The 14345-nt window shown below is 41.6% G+C and overlaps 1 protein-coding gene across 1 annotated transcript in view; it reads left to right on the top strand.

Annotated features, from left to right (window-relative positions):
• The first annotated feature begins 4667 nt into the window (after window positions 1-4667).
• The window catches only part of LOC125020228 (retinoic acid receptor beta-like), a 166909-nt gene continuing 157231 nt past the window's right edge, over window positions 4668-14345 (top strand). Inside the window, exon 1 of the mRNA XM_047605548.1 lies at window positions 4668-5036. The gene's annotated coding sequence lies outside the window, so the exon portion shown is untranslated. The remainder of the gene's footprint in view (window positions 5037-14345) is intronic.

The following is a 14345-nucleotide window of genomic DNA, read 5'->3' on the forward strand; positions in this document are numbered from 1 at the left end:
CAGCCGTTCCACCGCTGTGCAGAGGAGAGGGGTGTGTTTGCCCCTCCTGAACTCATCTAAGGTTAGTTAAAAAGGGAAGGCAGAATTTACACTGTGTGAACCTGATTCTGACTATGAAATGACCAACACACACACAAAACAGAATGCTGTTTATGGGAAAGTGAGGCTCTGTGCTGTTCCAGTAACTGGGTCAGTGTATACCAAATACGAAACTTACGTAAACTCCCTGTCTTGCCTTGTTAAAACTGACAATTTCTGTTCCGTTTTTTTTTTTTTTTTTTTTTTGTGTGTCTGTTTTTTGTTTACAACAAATACCAAGAATAGCCCTAAAACAAAACCCCAACGAAACCATCACTGCCAGTGTATAGGAGCTTGATTTATTTCATTCCACAAGCATATGTCACATATTTTCCCCAGAAAATGATTAAAGCACATGCTGCTGTGTACACATGACACACGCACACAAACAGATTCACCAATAATAAAGTACATTTTGAACATCTGTGACAGCTGCAACAGAACGTATGCCCTAAGTGTCAAACACAAGCATACATCCATTCTGAATAGAGGCACTAAGTAAACAAATTTAAGGTAGAATATTTTGGAAATCACCCAAGACCTGCTGACAGGAAATTCACATCTATGCTGTACACAAAACAACAAATACATTAAAAGTGAAAGAAATACACATACAACTTTTGTTTAAATGTATACAGTGCAAATATGCAATGCAGAAACGTAAATAAATATTATGTCTTATATGCATTTGCATATTAACATCTATACTTTTTGTGTGTGTACTGCACTGTTTGTTGCCGTACATGTGTCACATAAATGCCAATTAAAGGTCCATCGCTCTAAATGCAGTGTGTGTTAATGTGTTGTTTGTCCACAGTGATGATGCAGGACGACTTAAAGTATCATTTAATCGAATGTATCAAACACAAATTTGTCAGATGTCATGTAAATGAGTCTTTTATGTGGCAACTGCTTGTCGTGTCCTTTAATGAGAAATGATGGGAAGAAGAAAACATTGGGAAGTTCCATCAAAACAGCAGACTCATCACTGAGGATCGATTACAAACTGGGCAAAGTGTTCTGGAGCCGCAGGCCTCAAGGGGGCACACAAGGCACATCCATCTCCACTGTTGTAGCTATTTGAGTGTTGACTAATGTGAACCTGGTTCAATGAGGAGCAATTCAACTGGCCTGATCATCTGGCCCCATGTGGTTTAGTAGCTGTATCAGACTTTTATTATTTTAGTTTATAATTTCGCCAAGTGTAACACATTTCTAAATAAAGTTTTGGACATGATGGAGGCGATAACTTCACATCAGAAGGTAGCAGACCCCACACACGTCATAGTAAGGGCCCCTCAATCTGTAACTATAATAACTAGCAGGCTAGACAACTGCAATGCTCTCCTTTCTAGTCTGTCCAAGAATACAATTAATAAGCTGCAACTGATTCAAAATTCTACAGCACAAGTTCTCACTCAGACCAGAAGTAAAATCCTCACACAGGTCTGCCTATTAGTTTTCCTACTGATATTAAAGTTCTTTTATTAGTTTTTAACGCACTTGCATCGGATAATATCTCAGAGATGCTTTTACTGTATGAACCAGAAAGATCCCCTGGCTCTTCTCGTCTCTGTTTCACAGAGTAGAACAAAAACATTTGGTGATGCTGCTTTCAGCCACGACGCTCAAGAACTGTGGAACAGCCTGCTGGTGGATCTGAGAGGAGTCACAAACACTGACAGTTTTAAACGTGGGCTAAAAACCAATCTCTTCAATCTGGCTTTTATATCACAGTCTTATAGTTATTTTATTATTCTACAGTTTCACATTCTTCTTTTTTAATCACTTTTTTATCTCTTGCATTGTATTTTGAGTATTTTCTATATTTTATTCTGTATTTTTATCCTGCATTTTACTTCATTCACAGTTTTCATATTTTATTCATGTTTTTTCTGATACAGTGTGCACTAGTCTCCATGTCCCTTTTCTTGTTTCGCTTTTTATACGTATTTTTGTCAATAAAAATGTAAAGAGCTTTGAATGACATTGGTTTGTTTTGAATGGTGCTACATTCAAGACATACAGCACTGCGCAAAAGTCTTAGGCAGGTGTGGAAAAATGCTGTAAACTACTTTGAAATGCTTTCAAAGACTGAAGTGTTAACAGTTTATTTTCACCAAGTAACAAAATGCAGTGAATGTTTAGTAGAGAAATCTAATTCACATCAATGTTTGTGATGTGATCACCCATTGCCTTCAAGACAGCATGAGTTCTTCTAGGTACTTGCACACAGTTTTTGAAGGAACTCGGCTGAACATCTTGGAGAACTAACCACAGATTTTCTGTGGATGCAGGCTTCCTCAAATCCTTCTGTCTCTTCGTGTAAGACACAATCCATGATGTTGAGATCAGGGCTCTGTGGGGAACTTCTTGTTCTTCTTTACTCTGAGGATAGTTCTTAATGACCTTGGCTGTGTGTTTGGGGTGTTTGTCCTGCTGCAGAATAAATTTGGGGCCAATCATATACCTCCCTGATGGTATTGCATTATGGATAAGTATCTGGCTGTATTTCTCAGCATTGAGGACCATTAATCCTGACCAAATCCCCAACTCCATCTGCAGACATGTAGCACCAAACTTGTAAGGAACCTCCGCCATGCTTCACTGTTGCCTGCAGACACTCATTATTGTACCACTCCCCAGGTACAAACTGCCTTCTGCTACAGCCAAATATTTCTGCCATCTTTCTGCACCTTAGTTCCTATCCTTTTGTGCATAGTTGAGTTGCTTGTCCTTGTTTCCATGTCAGAGGGATGGATGTTTGCTTGCAACTCTTCCATATCTGCCAGTTCTGAGCTGATGGCTCTGCAGGACATTTTCCAATTTCGAAGGAAAATCATTTTGATGTGTTTTTCATCTGCTGCACTAACTTTCTTTGGTCGACCACTGCGTCTACGATCCTACAAAGTCCCTGACTTTATGCACGTGTACCTATAAGGACTGATGCTGGTTTGAAGGCAAAGGGTAGTAACACCAAATACTCATGTGTCTTAGATTTTTCTTTTGTTCACTCACTTTGCATTTTGTAAATTGATAAAACTAAACAATCATTATTTATATTTTTGAAAGCTTTCTTAGTTTACAGCATTTTTTTTCCACATCAAGAATTTTGAACAGTATTGAACATGAGAGGTAGCAGTGTCTCCAATGTTTATACTAGATCACCTGTTGTTTAAATTGTTGACTGAAGCTTCTCTTCTGCTATATATGAACTCCTCTTCATGACCATACAGGATTAACCGTATTTCAGGCCACCACACAGGAGGCCATGTGAACCTACATTTTCTAATAGCATTAATAAGAGCTCTAGTTCAGGTGAATAAAAATATTTTCATTCTCTTCCTTTTACATATAATTTGTTTGCAGGGCAGCATGCCTCCAGGAGCTCCCAGCTTCACCCCTAATGGGGATACAAGCGATGAATAGAGGAAATCACTTAAGGCTAGTTTAGAGCTGCTCATGACAGAGACTGTGAGTTTGATGTAATAGTCTCTGTCTTACATGTAGTACAGTACAACACAATGTTTAGTTTAAACCATGTGGTCGTACTTCTCATAGATCCTTATCTTGCAGATCAAGAATATGGATGGGTGATACAAACAGTTAGGATGTGTTTATTAGTGTTTATTGAATGTGTAACAAAACTACTTAATCTTCTTATGTGCACTTTTGCAACAAAAAGACTTTTTTTTCAGATAAACACATGAGAAGCAAGTCAAACTGTTTAATCCATTTCTCTGACTAGTGTCACTGCTCTCACACGGTGTGCAGAAAAATGGAAGAAGAGGCGTCTAATCAGATGAAACCACATTTTCAGCTGAGGGCAAAAATAAAAGTCCACTGAGTACTAAATGCTGCGCCAAGCAGTGTGAGTCAGCTCATTGTGCCATTACGTCTCAGGTTCATTCCACGTGGGGCATCTCATAATCATGCATAATCAAGCATTTACTGAACAGTCACCGGCTCTGTCTGTTTCATCCAAGCAAGTTAAAGCGTCTATGTCTGTAATTTACTAGACCCTTGAGCTTCTGGACACGAAGATCAGAGGTCATCAGCTCAGGGGCTGAGGGGCTGAGTACCTAACTGCTCAAGAGGGGGGAGGCTTTCTCAGTGGAATGAACACACAAACAAAAAAATCAAATAATTGCTGTGGTCCTCTAGACACAATGCATTTGTTGAGAAAGTATGACCATTAAAGTAGTTTTCTATAGTTTTCTGATTAGATTAGATTCAACTTTAATTTCATTGCACATGGTATATACTCATTCATAACATTATGACTAATATTGTGTAGGTTTCCCTTGTGAGGCTGTCCTTTTAAATTGCCGCAATATTCAGGGTATGGATGCAACATAAATAAAGACATGTCATGAATTTTAAAGACCAACTTTATAATTCATCATCCAACAAACACTAAAAAAAGTATAATCCCAGAAACAAATAACAAGCTTTAACTTCCTTTCATTAAGATGTAGACCACGGTGAAAAAGTGACTTCTTTACCCTCTTCACATGTTAAGGATTTTATAAATCCAGGAATCTGGAACGGATCTCGCGGATCCATTCAGCAATCGCTTAACGGTGCCCCGCTGAAGTCATTAATGAGGGTGAACTGTGCTCCGTGGGTATGAGCGCCACCTAAACGCTCGTGTCATGTGGTTAACGGTGTCAGCTTAACGAGCGTTCACATCACGCTGGGTTAGACCCCGTGTTGCCATGTTGCGGTAGCGCGCCCGTTAGAAATAATAAAGAGCTCCGTCTGTGAGCGGCGGCTGCGCGCCGGGTCGGGTGTCCTGTGCCAAAAGGACTTCACCTCACCTCCCCAAAGAGGAATAACAGCGGCACTCCTCTCCGCTCGGCTGCGTCGGGGCAAAGGTTTAACTGCTGAGGGCGAGGTGCTTCAACTACGGGATGCACATTTGAAATGAAGATGCCAAGACCAGGCGAGGCGTGCGGGTAAGTTTCTCCACGCTTTTTTCGTGCCTGGGTGCAATTCTGCAACGGGTGATTCGAAATACGTGAGAAAAAAAGAAAGAAAGACTGAATTAAAAGTGTCGGAGAAGTTGTACGTATTGTTGTGCTATCTGCTGCAGCTCATTGATAAGCGGAGTGGGTCAGAGGCTGACCAGGGGGGTTCTTGCATCCAGGCACCTGACTGGTTTGTTTTGGCGCGTCCGGGAAGCGAGCAGTGATCCTCCCTGTCTTTTAGTGTGCATTTGCTCGTGGTGATTTTTGTCTTTGAATCACACTTTATGTCCCGCGATGCTCATGGCGGCGGTGGCGACGGTTGGGAATGTGGCTGCCCTTTACCTGTTGCGACCAGCTGACCGGTGCGAAAGTGGGAACCATCGCGGGTTTAATCTCCTCTATAGGACTTTGGCATGGAGGCGTGCGACGCAGCCGCCATCCGGCACGCACACTCCCATCAAACAGCGCTCCCACTCTGCCCATGCAATGTCATAAGGTGTCAAAGTGCTCGGGTGCAGGTGTAGGTATTCATGCTTGTTTTAAATAATAATAAAAGGGAGAGCTGAGGATGCATTTATTCATGTCCAGCTGCACAGGTAACTCTGACTTAATGCATCAAAGCTGGGTGCCAACTCGTCCACAAAGAGAGAAGAGGGGATGGTTAAATAAATAAATAAAACAAGACGTAATTGTCTGAGGTCTTCTTCTGCTCCTCTCCTCCTGCAGCCTGTGGGGGCTGGAGGGCTTGATTGGAGGCTCTCGGTACCTGAGAGTCAGTGAGAGGCTCCTCTCCTCCTGCAGGCTGTGGCGCGGCGCAGCTCCTTTTGAAAGCTCATTTCCCATGCTTTTCATGCCTGCAGTTTAAACCCTTTGATGTTTTCTCTCGCCGAACCCCGCGCATTGAAACCGCTCCCCGGTATGTTAATGTTCTCTGATTGACTTATGAATCTTTTAATTAACCCACTTGTATGCGCGCGGCGGCATTGTCCGCCGTGAAATGCCATCAGAGCCGGGGCAGAATGACACCCTGCCACCGGGAGCCTCAAAGTCAGAGAGAGCTCTGAATGATGTCTGGGTTGATATTGCCTGCAACTTGTTTCTGAGAGGCATTTCAGACCCTGGATGAAAAAAGAAGAAGAAAAAAGAAAAAGTACAGGGCTTTAAAACAGTAAAGTGGCGGAGCCTGTGATTAAGACTTCAGCTACATGATGCAATATTAATGACTTAGGAAGATATCAAAGCATGAACCTCAGAGATGCAATAGCCTGAAGTGAGCGTGTATTAATAATATGCTTAATTCCATCAGCGATGTTTCTTCAGTGCTTTCATGTTGAGCCTTGCACCCAAATCAAGGTATTTTAATCAGTCCATACATTTTCATTTTCTGTAGAATTACATTACCCACATTTGAGCCTCCCTTTCCTTCTTCTGTATCTTTCAAACCTCTCGTCAAAGTTGAGCAAAACGCTGCCTCTTTGCATTTCTCTTGTCTTTCAAATATTTTCAATCAGGAATGACACAATTTACACTGGTGCACAAATATGAGCAAGGCTAAAATGAGATTAGAAATGTGATTGCCACTAACAGTCAGCAGGTGGCAAAATGCTCTCAGGGATAAGAGGAGATCTATCAGGAGGCTGTGTGACATTCTGAAGGGCAGCTCGCTGCAGCCAGAGATGCTCAGCGCACGCTCAAAGAGTTGCTGCTGCCTCTCTGTCTCATCCCATTTAAGTCTCTTGAAGATGAAACTCAAACCTCGTTAGAGAAACACATTCAGCCTTATTGCGGTGCAGGAGTTTTCCTCCCTGCGCTGCCACCGAGCATCGCCTTCAAATGTCTTTTCATGTCCACATTAACCTGCTATGAGGGGATGGGGGGTATTTGGGCCCAACAGAAATATACCATCAGAGCTACAAGTTTGTTTTAGAACAAGTCTAGAACAGTGTAGAGAAAAGCAGACAAGTCCGTTGGTGAAATTTTAATATTTGATTGAAGCATTATGTTAACGTACAGCTTGAGTGTTTCAGTAAATTGTATGAATATATGAATACTTTGTATATTTTATATACCAAAAAAATAAATAATGGATACACCGTAACACACTGTAATGTTATGCTATTTCTATTTATTGTAGTTCAAGCTGAAGTTTAGAAGTGCTTGTTCCACTTGTTTGTTGGGAATTGCGTGTTTTTCTTCAAGGTAAACAGATTAATTTGACACTAATAACATAAACCAATCAGGCATAACATTATGACCACCTTCCTAATATTGTGTAGGTCTCCTGTGCCTCCAAATCACTTGTGTCTCATCAGAGAATGGACATGGGCCTTCTGAGGGCGTCTTGTGGTGTCTGACAACAGGGTGTTGTTAGTGGGGGTCTTTGGGTCCTATGGGTTTAGGGGAGGGGCATCTGTGGATCATCCCACAGATACTTGATCAGTTTGGGATCTGGTGAATTTAGAGGCCAGGTCAACACCTTGTGCTGTTCTTCATGTTTTTTGAGTTGCTCCTAAACTGCTTTTGTGTCTGTGTCAGGCTGCATCCTGCTGGGGATGGCTGCTGTCGTCAAGGAATGTCATTGCTATGGGCAGGGGTGTCTGGTCTGGTCTAGAAGGGTGTTACACATCCAAATAACATCCACAAAAGTTTTTCAGCTGAACATTGGATTGTCACAAGATGATGAATGTGATTTACTTCTTCTTTCAGTGGTCATAATGATATGCCTGATCGGTGTATGTATCATGAGACTGTCTCATGACTTCATGTGGAGTTAACTCTGAAGGACTGGATATCATCTCCAAGCTTAAGGATAAAGAGAGCAGACAGTATTCAGATATACCGGTGACTGTAACTTGGAGATCCCTCCTCACTGAGACCCAGACCAGTGCAGTTCTTTTAGGACTAGCTGCTCTTTGTTGGGGTATTATACACATGGCAATCCGTAAATAGACTTGTATTTATATTATACCTTTCTACCTACTGATATTCAAAGCGATACCCACTCGTTCACACAAGTGCACACACTCACACACCAGTGCCAGACACTGAAACAGCCCTGACCTTGTTGTTGTATAATCAATCCAATCTCTAGTGTCCATGCAGTATCGTATCATTTATCCTGGGAGGACTGCATCTCCTCTCCTGGTTATTCTTTTTTGTTTACCTCCTGAAGCAGTCACGTAGGCTCCCAGAACGTTCACTGGGGTGGAGGGAGTGACAGATCTTCCACGCACCTCAAGATGAAGGGGAGGAACAAAGGTGTCAGGAAGCTAAACATTGTGGCACATAGAGATTGACTGCAATTGCTTTTAATGATGAATACATGCGGCTGGTTGTGTACAGCTGTGCAGAGGAACTGTTTAGAGACGTTCCCTCTCCCGGCATACCAAGATAGAGACCCTGGCAACGTCTGTTCCTTGCTCAAGGGAATGGAACTCCAAACTCTGGTGTTGCTGGTGCAATCATATTAGTCACGATTAAGAGTTTTCTTCTTCAGCAAAGCCAAATATTGTTCACGTTCTACGTAACAGAGAGTAAATGACAACTTTAACCCAAAGTTGAATAGGTCAGTGAACTGCTCATGTCCTGATGATTAAAGTGTAAAGATGAAGACATTTTTTTAGACATTGAGGGTACACATGTCCTTGTTGCTCTAAGAAATGTAATTCCTAACTGTCAGAGTAGCATCTAAGCTACTGCTTGTGATAGATGTCTGGTGTAGTCAGACTCAGTTGGAATTTCATTATGGGGCATGTTCCAACAGAAAAGGAGAAAAAAAAGTCCCTCTGAATGTAATTGAATAATCCTACAGTGACAACAACGAAGTATCTGAAAGCGACTTCCTCTGGTGCTCTTAATTGTGTGATAGCAGGCTCTAAACATCTCGCTCCTCCAGTGGCCGAAGTTTTGTAGTGATAAAATTCAACTCCATGATGTGTGACTACGTCGCTGCTACTCTTCTGTCCAGGACCACACAAAGCAAAGTAAGACGATTGGATTGTCCCGGCAGATATTTGCTGGAGCACGATCAATCCTCAGTAGAGTGGTTCCAAACCAATTTCTACCGCAAAAAATTACCATGTATGGAAGTTGGTCTGGCTTCCTATAGCTAAGTATTAAATGTTGCTTTATGCATACTTTTCCTGTAGAGGCAAGGACAGGACATTACATGAACCCATAAACTCTTTTATATATTCTCCGAAATCACCAAGGTCCACCACAACATCTTATTAGACAAACTAGAAATCTGGGCCTTGATGAACTTATTTTAATCCTATCTGAGGGACACAGGCAACCTTGTGAAGTTCACCATGTCCATTCCTCATCAGCCCTATTTATATAAAATGATCGCCATCCGACCCTGTCCCATAGCTCTTGGTACCGTATGTGTTTCGAACAAATGAGTCATTGGATGTTGCAGAAAATCAGTCCTCAGTCAGTCCTCAGCTCCAGGCGCAAATGATAAAGACCCCAAACTAAGCCAGATATCTTGGCGTGACCACAGACTCTAAATCTGAGCATCCTCTTTAAGAAACTGTCAAATGAGACACAGCCCCCGAATAATTTCCTAAAGAACGGACGCCTCTGTTGTGGTGCGTTAATGTACATGAGTGAATCAGTGCACGTGTGAGCCAGTGTAAGCTCTAAAGCACAATGCATCCACACACAATAAATGCGCTTAAGGATGGAAAAGTAGCTCTTAATAAGGATATCACAAATAGCAGCCGTTGCACTGCTCAACCCACTATCATATTATCTACTACAAGTGATAGCATAATTAAACACATATGGCGAGGGGAAGCAGTAAATGAGTAAGATGGACCGTGTAATGTGAAAAGTCAGGGAGCGAAGGGGTGAGAAAAAGAGAAGACAAGATTATAGAGAAGCCTTTGATGCCGAGTCTGGCTATGGGAATCCTAGTGTGCCTTCAGGGGAAAGCTCCTCTCACACAACATCAATAATGAATGAAAGATATCTTGTTCAGTGGAAGACCGAACTTAACTGGCATACTGATTTGTTACCATGAACCTTATGTAAAAATTGCATCAGGGTGTTTGCTATGCTTCATTAGACAGATAAGGAGCTGTGTCGCTGGCGACGACGGAGGAGAAAGGGTGGGGTGCTGAAACAATAACACGAGAAGAAAAGAAAATCGGCTCGTTTTTCACAAACGTCTTTGTTTTGAGCGGTTGCCTAATCGATGACGTTAAAGCTGAAATACAGTTATTCACTCAGTCTGTCGGTGGTCTCTTTTTAGGTGGTGATTAATAGTTGCCGCACTACCCATTAGCATGTCATCTACGAGTGTCCACCGTATCCTGAAACACAGCCGACAGCTACGACGGCCTACAAGCTCCGACCACCAACCAGACCAAACTCACTGTAATAATGCAAAAACCCACGCTTGCTGTCTTGATGGTTTGAGACCGGAGAGCCTCAGGATGTTTTTTTGTTTCGTGATGTTCATGTTCATGTGCGGCGGTTGTTCTGCTGGGGTAGGCTGGTTCTTTTCTGTGTGCAGAGCACTGCTTTTAATAGGCCTCTGTTTCGTACACTGTTGCCCACAATGTTGGAACAACTTTGCTTTCAGACTCATTCCTCTTTTTATTCCTCTGTTTGGTATAGGCTGATCAATAGAGATAGACCATAGAATATTTGAGGTATGTTTTTATATTTTTTATACAGTGTATGTGGACTGGAATGAAAAGCCAGCATTGCTCTGAAGACTGCATGTCACGTCATGTGCAATGTATATGTACACGATACTGGATGCTAAATAGTGTCAAATCAAACCTTAAGAACAATATTATATACTACTAATCCAACCTTTCCATATACTGCATATAATATACCTTCATTAGAGGTATATTCCGAAAATATTCCGTGCAACATGGATGTCCAGCATTAGCAGTAATTCACTGAGGCTGTTTCCTTATTATTATTATTTATTGCATTGGATCTAAATACTGTTGCAATTTCCCCCTAGACAGTTGTCATTACAGATACTAATGGTTACATCCATAAATTTCAAGAAGGACAAATAAACGCTTCGTTTGAACCGCTAAAGAATCCCACACACACAGAAACCCTCACTAGCACCATACTGTGTAAATATAGAATATTTACATGATATTTAACCACAACCAGGTCATTCTGATGCCTAATTAGTGTTAGAGAGGTTTAGTTGTCTTGTGGGAAAACGTTTTATTTGGTTGTTATTACTGGAGCCTTTTTATTTATTATAATCTCTATACGTCGCATGGATCAGTTCATAGATGCTGCCACTTCTCAACCCCAATGATGAATATAAGCACTGATCTGACAGCACACTGTATACCGTATGATCAGTTACATGCATATCTGTAAACTTCGTCTGACCTGCCTCGAAGCACCTCATTTATATAAGAAGACGCAGGCTTCGACGTTTACTGTATGCACTGTATGCATATGTGTATCCACATTCTCATTTTCCATCTTTAGCATGAACAAGGGCATATCCTCTCTACAGTGGCCCACGCACAAACACACATCGGGGACGCTGCATCGCCGTGCATCTCCTTGACACCTTCCGTTTACAGTTTTAGCCCCATGCAATTTGTCTCTTATTGATTCTTTAAGCTATTTAGCTGCAGGATGAACACAGTCATTTTCATGTATTAATCACATGTGGACAAAAGTGTCCGTGAAATGATCATGACACAGTGTCCTGTATCCAAGAGAGGGGGCTGAACTGACGATAATTCAGTGCGATGGAGACACTCACAGTGGAAGCGCTGACTCTTTCATGTGCCGCGCTTCCTAACTCTTATAACTATTTTAACAGGGAGGAGAAGTGGGATTTCTCTGCGGCAGAAGTTATTTGAAGGGCACGTTACTGTGCTTTAAATACTGCTTTAATTTGCAATGCAAATGGCTTCATTCTCATTTGAATAATCCTCTTGGTTACTTAATACTCTGGCATCATCATGCTCTGTAATGTGTCTGTCACAGGCCTGCTGCTGTGGCAAACTGTACTCTTTGCCAGTCCTTGCTCCCTGAGCTCATGGGTCAGGAGGCGTTTACGGGCTCACGGTGGTTATTTCACAACGTCACAGCTCTCTGCATGAGTGTGGCTCCTCAGTTCAGGGCATGTCACATTTTGCTAAATATAACTCGATTGCACTAGTTTTTGGACTTTTTTGAACAGTACACATCAGTAAGTCAGAATGAAGACTCAGACATGGAGTGATTATTTTATAGAAATGGTGGAAGTCACAGCCTGGATGCCTGATGAACTTTCTCACCTACAAGGCTTTTGTGGCTGAAAGTTAGTCTGGAACAACTCCACTGGGAACTGATTATTCCCCAGCAAGGATCTATCAGGAAAATCAATCAAATGCAATCTAGGGGAAATTCATGCGGTAACAGACAGAAGAGTAATGAAGCAAGGTAGCCCTACCTGTCATTTGAGCGCTGCGGAGCATAATTTGATTACGACAAGATGACTCTGATTGACTATCCAACTGCGTGCAGAGGTATCGTTGTTCTCCGATTTGGCTAAAAAGTGCCACATAATGAAATAGATGCTAATTGACACATGAGTGAACTGCAGTGATTATTTTGTAGCGATGGTGGACCCATAGCTTGGAAGCCTGACGTTCTCATCTACGAATCTTTTGCGGTAGAAAGTTATTCTGGAAACCCTCTGTTGGGAACTGATTATTCTCTAGCATGGATCTGCCAGGACAGGCAAATTATTTGTGTGGGCCTCCGGACAGACGGACAGAAGAGCAATGAAGCAATGCAGCCATACGTGTCATATGTAAGTGCTTGTCCTCTGGGTCAGACATCTAACTAATGCTAACTAAACTACTTGAATCTGTGTTTCCGACAGTTGCACGACCACCTTCTGTTGCACACATTTGAAATAAAAAAAATAACATTTGAACCTGTGTATTATTTTGATAGCTTAATATTGAATGCAACATGATAATAATAATGTACATTTATAAATAGCACTAGGTTGAGTTTAATATAGTTGGTAGGGGGTTCCTACTTAATGTCTCCATCAGGGTTGGGGGTCACGTGCCTGAAAAACACTGAAGACCCCTGGGTTAGCGGGTTAGGGTTAGTGGGTTAGGGTTAGCAGTTTGATCCCTGGAAAGTGCCACATGCTTGTGTGAGGGAATGGGTAGATGTGTCTGTGCTTTGAGTATCAATAGGTAGAAAGACACTATATAAAAAGAAGACCATTTACCAAGTGTGTGCAGAGTTATTATTTTTTTTCCTGATTCGGCCACATAATGAAATTTAAATGGAGTGTCACCAGACTAACATTCTGCTGAGAATAGATTCCAACTACACAAGGCTATGAACCTGAAGGTATAGCATTAAATAGTGAGTGAACATTCTGTTGTAATTAACCTTTTAATATTTCAGGCTTTTTTCTAAAGAAGACCTATTTAGGACATACCCCAAATAAATTGAATGCTGTTCATGAACATTTTGGAGCTCATGCACGGTCTTGGTCTCTTTTGAAATCCAAAACTCTGAGGTTTCTATCATAAAAATCAGAGTCACTCTAAGTGGTATTGTTCTTGAGTAATCAAAGTTGACACATAAATAAGTTATTGGGTTTGACTGAAGTTTTTCTCTGATTGATTCAAAACCTACTAATGTTTGGGGTTTGGACGCAGACTGATTTTGAGCATGGCAAATAAATGGTAAGTTATAAACATAAGTTATTTGCTGTAAGTTGGTGTTGAGTTGTTTGATGATTCACCTCTTACTAAAATGCAGACCTCTGTCATAATAACACAATAGTGATCTAATTAGGTTATATTTTTAGGGCAGAGCAGCCTTTTACTTGATCTTGGAAGTTTCTGGGGACAACAGCTCTACAGATGAAGATGTACTTCTGATGATGGTGAAGTATTAGCTTGTCATTCATGAATCAGATCATTTAAAAGAACAACCATTCAGAGCTGAACACCACTCAGCTCCATCAACCCTGATGCTTTCAACTCACAAAGTAGTGTCCTGGGAAACATTGCCTACTTGGGAGCCAGGTCTGGTAAATACTGCAGTGCTGTCCTTCAATGGCCTCGTACTCAAAAAAGTTTTACAGAATCAGAAGTGCAGAAGAAAAACATAAAAAATTGGCGATGCCTCAGTTGCCCACATCCCTTTTCAGTCCACCCTCCGGCTTGACTACTTGGAAAAACTATACTTCTGATTTCAGATATAGTCAAGTGAGCCTGTCAGTACCACTTAACTCTATCCCTCTGCAAAAGTGTGTTCACCCTGAACCAACCAACC

The sequence above is a fragment of the Mugil cephalus genome, chromosome 14 (assembly GCF_022458985.1).
Source record: "Mugil cephalus isolate CIBA_MC_2020 chromosome 14, CIBA_Mcephalus_1.1, whole genome shotgun sequence".
NCBI classification, from domain to species: domain Eukaryota; kingdom Metazoa; phylum Chordata; class Actinopteri; order Mugiliformes; family Mugilidae; genus Mugil; species Mugil cephalus.